This window comes from Hyposmocoma kahamanoa, unplaced genomic scaffold, assembly GCF_003589595.1.
Source record: "Hyposmocoma kahamanoa isolate Upper Pololo Valley unplaced genomic scaffold, ASM358959v1 66, whole genome shotgun sequence".
Taxonomy (NCBI): domain Eukaryota; kingdom Metazoa; phylum Arthropoda; class Insecta; order Lepidoptera; family Cosmopterigidae; genus Hyposmocoma; species Hyposmocoma kahamanoa.
The window spans coordinates 20,836,862-20,844,143 of record NW_020653854.1 but is presented as its reverse complement, the minus strand read 5'-3'; positions in this window follow the sequence as shown (position 1 = coordinate 20,844,143).

Below are 7,282 nucleotides of genomic sequence, written 5' to 3'. Positions count from 1 at the left end.
CATATTAAATTTTACTATAAGACGTTTTAGTGTAATAGGTATGCAAAATGGAAATAAATAAATACATTTTCACTTGTTTCTTACTATTATTGTAGGTTTAAACATTGGCGCTATTAGTAAGATTATAAGCGTGATGAGTCTGGGTTTGTTCTAAAAAGATTGTAAATGATATAAATATACTACTAGACTGTCACCTCCATATATGTGCCATTGTTAAACAGGAGTCTATTTATTTTTTTTACACTTTCAGGTTTCTGGTGTTCTTAGCACGGATCCATGCAATTCTATGACCGTGGAAATAAGAAATGGGTAAAATAATGCTCTAAATACGAACTCACTGTCAATTTTTAGGTTTGTCATGTATGTTTGTTTACATTTCAGAACTCTACATTTTCCGACTTTGCAAGAAACATGCTCGAAATGCAAAGGGTACGTAGTTCATTCTACCACTTTTATTATTATAGCATTAGAGTATGGAACAGGAAACAACCATAATAGCAGCATATAACAGGTGGTGCAAAAGTGACGCCGTAATGTGTATGGGCTACTATTTTCTTACAAATGACAAAATGAGCTCTGTTTTCCCAAAAAGTTTGTTTGAAGATGTAAAATTGATGACGTCAAGTTGAAAAAAATATATCGGTTAAATAACCACCTCCCGAGTTGATGCACATTAGTCAAACTTGGTGCTAGAAGAGGATAATGTCGTATCCAAAATTATAATAAGCAACGAAGTCTGTTATTATCTACTACCTATTATCCACTTAAATAGTTAAGTTAACAAACAAAATTTGTATTTCTGGGGCACAGATAACCCACATGAAATGCAAGAAGGGCCATTTCTTCTCCTCAAATTGACTGTTTGGTGTGGATTTGCAGTGAAAAAGTGATAGGCTTATTTTTTTGAGGACGCCGATGGAACCACCGTAACCGTAACTGGTGAGCGTTACAGGCAGACGTTAAACGAGTTTTTTCCGCAAGTTGCTGAATTGGGTCTTGAGCATTGTTGAATCCAGCAGGACGGAGCAACCGCTCACACAGCTCTGGCAACACTGGATATTTTGAGAAGTCAATTTCCGGGCCGAGAGATCTTTCGTTTTGGAGATTTAAACTGGCCGTCCAGATCGCCAGGTTTGACGGCGCCAGACTTCTCCCTTTGGGGTATTTTGAAAATCTCGAGTTTACCACACACCACACACAAACTTCAAACCTTACAAGTCTTGAAAGCTAACATTAACAAAGAAATCGCCAATTTAGAGCCAGATGTTTTAGGAGCAAAAGTTCAAAATGCCGTAAAACGAGCACAAATGTGCATCAACTAGGGAGATGGTCTTTTGAACGATATAGTTTTTTTAACTTAATGTTATCAATTTTACGTCTTCAAATAAACTTTTCGTGAAAATAGAGCTCATTTTTTCATTTCTAACAAAATGGTAGCCAATTCACATTATAATATTACTTTTGCGCCATATTGTTTGTGATTCTTAAAATTTGTTGTTTTTTCACTCAATGATAGATAGATAGATAGATAAAAGCTTTATTCACCACCATGACATCAGATACATGATATAGGCATTAACTTATATGTATATAACAATAATGATATTCTTATCTACTAATATTACACTTGGAAGTCATGGCAGTGAAAAAGGCGCTGGCTCAGCATAAATGACGCGGCTGTCCGCGACCCTGGTATTCTGCCAGGACCCTATAGGATAGAGACGCCACTCGCAATCCAACAAAAATCTGATTTAATTTTTAAATTATTAATTTTCAATCTTCTTCCTCCCAACCTCGACACATAATACACTATTTGCAGTCCTGAAACGAGGTACAGCCAAGAGCATAACAAGCCCGGCACCTTGGACCTTAGACCGTTCCTATCGCAAGCGGCACAGAGTTGAAATTAAATCTTAAAACTTAAATTTCAAGCATGACGCGCTCCCGACCCTGTACGTGGACAAACAAGAGACAACCGCAAATACCCTAGCCACTCATATCCCCAATTTTTGCAAATTTAACAGATGCTCCCGCAGCTTTAGCTTAAACGTTTTTTTTGAGACACTGTTACGGATAGGAGGAGGAATATTGTTCCAACAACTAGTGGCTAAGTAACGGAAGCTCCCTCTAAATGCAGCGGTACCATGCCGGGGGGTTGCAAGCAGAAATAGCCTTGTCGACCTTGACCTAAAGCGAGAGTTTGCTGTGGATGACCAAGTGAGTTTCTCGTACAAATAGTCAGGTACGTGAGACTGAACAACATCATACAACAGCCCAGCCAAATACAATTTAAGGCGTCCACCTATTGCCAGCATGTTCGACTTATTCAGGAAGGGTGTCACGTGGCTCCGAGGTGGTATTAAGAAGCAGAATCGTGCACATGAATTTTGCACTCGTTGCAGTAGTATGTGCGTTCTTGCCAACAGACACGGACCAAAGGCAGTGAGACAGTAATTAAGTTTAGAAAGTATAAGAGATTCGCATAAGTGAACCCGTAAATCCAGACTTAACAAGTTACGAATGTTATACATGACCTTTAATCTATAAAGACAATTCTGTACAACTTTGGCTACGTGCCGCTCAAAGCGCAGACGATTGTCCATAGTGACACCCAAATTTTGAACCTCCGACACTAACTCAATAGATCTATTCAACACTTTTACCTGGGGTGAACGTGACTCTATATCCTGAATCTGTTTTCTGGATCCCATTATCATGAATTTGGACTTAGTAGGGTTCAGCACAAGAGAGTTATTACCTGACCATGCGGTAAGACGATTCAAATCATAATTCATCTTAGCAATGGCCTCAGCAGTATCCTTTGGAAAGAAAGAAAAGTACAACTGTAAGTCGTCAGCATAAAGATGATACCGGCAGTAACTAAAACAGTTAACAATGTCAGATGTATACAGAATGAACAAGAGAGGGCCCAAAATAGATCCCTGGGGTACTCCCCTGTCCACCCGTGCACAGGTTGACCTCAAACAGCTACCGTCCGGTCTAGGCAACTTTACTTGTTGTGTGCGAGCAGAAAGATAGCTTCGGAACCATTTCCGGGCAGTACACTTAAAACCATAGTAGCTTAATTTTGATAGCAGTAAGTTGATATTAATTGAGTCAAAAGCCCTAGAATAGTCCAGAAGAACAAGAACTGTACCTCTACCAGAATCCTGGGCCGCGAGCACTTCATCTATAACATCGAGAAGTGCCGTATTAGTGCTATGTCCCTTTGTAAAACCAGATTGGTACTTGGGAAGTATATTGTTAGACTCCAGGTAACTATATAATTGTAAACTCACCACCTTCTCTAATATTTTAGAAAGATATGGCAAAATGCTTATTGGCCTCAAATCCTTTACATCTTGTGGGTTATTGTTTTTGGGAATTGGACATACCAATGCTGATTTCCAGACTGATGGAAATTTGGAGGTTCGTATGGAGGTATTAATAATATCCGCAATAATTTTAATTGTGTGAGGTAGCGTTAACAGAACCATGTCAGCGGTAATCTGATCACATCCCTCAGCATTAGATTTAATCCCAACCATAATTTTGGATATCATGTCTTCATCAACAATAGTTAGGTCAAAGTTAGAGCCACAGAACCTGTGTGTATCATAAAGGGAAAGTACTTAATTGCTAGTGGAATTGTCACCAGGGACATTTAGAAAATGCTCATTAATCGCGTCAGGATTATCAAAGTGAACAGGCAAATCCGAACTCCCCTTGAAATCTGGAAGAATATCGCGTTTAAGGTACGTCCAAAGTTTTTTTTGGATTTTTGGAGTTGTTGTTAATATTTCGGACAAAATAGGCTTTTTCCTCGCAATTCAATGCAACACTAACAAGGTTTTTTAACATCTTATACTGTTTTTTGTCGGAATCTTGGTTAGAAGCCTTGAATTTACTGTGTGCCGCGTTACGTAATCTTATCATGTATTTAACATTACTAGTCAACCAAGGTTTGTGTCTATCCCTAACCGTGACTTGTCTCCTAGGTGCATATATATCAAAGAGTGTAATCAAAAACAGGTTGAACCACATTACCTTTTCATCCACAGACTCTAGATCCAATATGAAATTCCAGTCCAATTTTAAAACATTTTCATAGAATTTAGACTTATCGATATCTTTCAAGGACCTACGGAAAAACGTTCTGGGTTTGCTAACTGTCTTTTTTATTTTAAATTCCCCAAAAACTAAAGCGTGGCCACCGAGTTCCTTGACATGTTCAACCACAGTACTTGCAGGTGGAGTGTCCGAGCAAAACAGATCAATTAGAGTAGAGCTATGGCTAGTGAAATGTGTAGGCATCACCACGTAATTACTAATGTTCATGTAGTCAAGAAAAAATATTAATTGCTTTGCTTTATGGTCGCTACTATCCAAAAGATTCACATTGAAATCTCCAACTAGCACAAGCTGATCATACTGCGAGAAAGATGTAATGGTGTCGGTAAGTGCGTCAAGAAACTCATCAATATTACACCATGGAGGTCTATACGCAGTTCCAACTATTATGTGTAAGGAATTCAGAGTCAACCTGATCCACATTTGTTCAATGCGATCACCTGTAGGACATACACAGTTACGAATATTTAAACTACGTCTAACATAGAATCCCACACCACCTCCGCGCTGTCGTCGACCAAGTTTGCGAGGAGAGTGTAGAAAACGGAAACCAGGCATCTTAGGAGCACAGCATTCCTGGCCACTTTTAAGCCATGTCTCATTTATTGCGAGAATATCAGGGTCATGTCGCTCAACTGATAGGAGAAATTCATTGTGTTTTGTATTCAAAGAACCCGCGTTAAAGAGACCAATTTTTAAATTCTTTTTTTAACCATTTGAAAAGATATATATTTTGCTATGGGATTTGTACAAATGTAATTGTCGTAATAATTGATATTGCTCGCTAGCAGTTGCCCGCACATATAGCCCCACACTATGTGTTAATGACCCATTCAATGCACATGACTTCCACAAGTAGACAACACAATTATCTCTAAGTAATACACAAATAAGGCAAATAGTTCTATTACTACACAATAATTGAAAAATTAAGCGAATAAAATAAAAAAGCAAAACATAATTAAAAACATAACAAACACACACTAACATATAAATTAGGACTTTATGTGAATTGTTATTATATACCAAAATACATTTAGAGTTAAAGCTTATATAATTTAAAAAAAAATTAAATATATCATTCACTACATCACGCCAATACAATTTACTACACCACTTCCCACTTATTTGTGAAACATACCAACATTTACCGTGAACACTAGGCATGAAGCGATACGTAACAATCAAATGGGAATTAAGTATACACAGAAGTCCAAAGTCAAACCGAGTATGAAGAAAATATGCATATCTAAAAATGAAAATATATAAAGCCTTTAAAATATAACAGAAACAAACACAAATATTTTTGTATATACGGTAACTACAGAATAGTAAAGCATCTAAAAATAAGTAAAAGCACAAAAAAAGTAAGCAAATACATTTTCTGCAATGAATTTTTTAAAATTCAAAGCAGAGTACCTATGTAATATAAAACTATATTTTCACTAGCATATAAGTGTTTGGCTTCAGGTGTAAATAAATAAATAAATAAATAAATAAATAAGGAAAATAATCGACTAAGGGAAAACGAAACTTTCTTGAATAGCACACACCCGTATAAATGTAAAGATATGACTTTTGCAAAGTGATCACGCATTTATTAATGATATTTTTTAATGAAATAACTAGGTTTTCTTGTACCTAATATACCAAATATATTTAAGACCTGTTTTAAGATCTTACTTTCATCAATAACTTTATTTGAATGATTAGAAGTAAATATCTAACACAACCACTTCAAACGTATTATTTTAAACTGTATATAGGTGTTGTAGCACATATTATAATATATATCTAATAGATATAGTCGTATAATCAATGTATTACATTAGTGCGGTCTTTCTATTTCAGATTTTCAGCTTCTGCGTCTGTAACGGTATGTCAATATTTATTTAATAAAACAACTCTACTGTAAACGTTTCACACAGTTTAAATGATTTTTTGTATGTTTTAGGATAGTTGTACCCTAAAACCACTTAACGATGGTGGACGGTAAGTTCGCTTTTTATTAATTTTATACTTATTATACATATAAAGCTATATTATACTATAGTTTGTTGTTGTTGTTTGTAGTTTATAGTTATTTGATGAATGAAAACCAAAGTTCTGTTTGAAAATTATTAAACATAGTGTTGCATGGTTCAAAAACTTTTTGTCTCGCTTACTAAACAAAGCACATGTCTTATCTATAGACGAGGGTATTTTTACAAAATAGAACATAATTAAATTAATAAATGTACTTAAAATTTATTTTCAGCGGCCCATCTTTGCTGCTAGAAGAACTGTGCGCATGTTCAAACATGTTTGCTACCGCAGCTTTACTGGGACCATTGGGTGCTTCAAAATCAACACCCATCAAGATTTATGTTTCAAGTACAGAGCCAACCATAGAGACAACTACCAAAATATTTGTAGTTAAATCGACGGAACCGATTACCACGGAAACCAGTATTGCAGAGCCGACGCCTTCTAAGATGTCTAGTTCTACAAACTCAACAGTTATAGATATACATGCATCTAAATATTCAGAACCAAACACAACACTGCCCAGTAAAGCAGAACCTACTAAGGACTCACATTCAACAACTACAGATATACACGCGTCTAGTTACAGTGATCTAATCAGTCCTGTTGGACTAGCAACCACCAATTTATCTAGTACAAATATAACTACCACAGATTCGCACACACCTATCCTTCTGGACCCAGGTACCACGGGGACTAGTCTAACGGAGCCTACACCAGCACATAAATCGAGTTCTTCAACAACCATGGAAACTTATAAGCTAACATCTATAACTAAAGAAACATCTGCTATACCTAACTCGACAACCGTTAATACAAATTCATCCATATCTTTACACGCAACTACAATTAAACCGAAGCCCAGTATAGTAATGTCCACAATGACAGATATGTCTAGTAGTTCAATATCGCCAACTAGAGATATACACGCATCTAGTTATTCTATTGTTATACCTAGTACAATGGAAATATCAACAGATGTTTCAGTATTTAGTTCTCCAGACCCCAGTTCTGCGGAACCAAACATTACAGAGACATCGACTATAGAACTATCGAGTGCCTTAAACGCGACAACCAAAACTTTATATACACATAGTTATCACGACACGAAAATGAACGTAAGCAA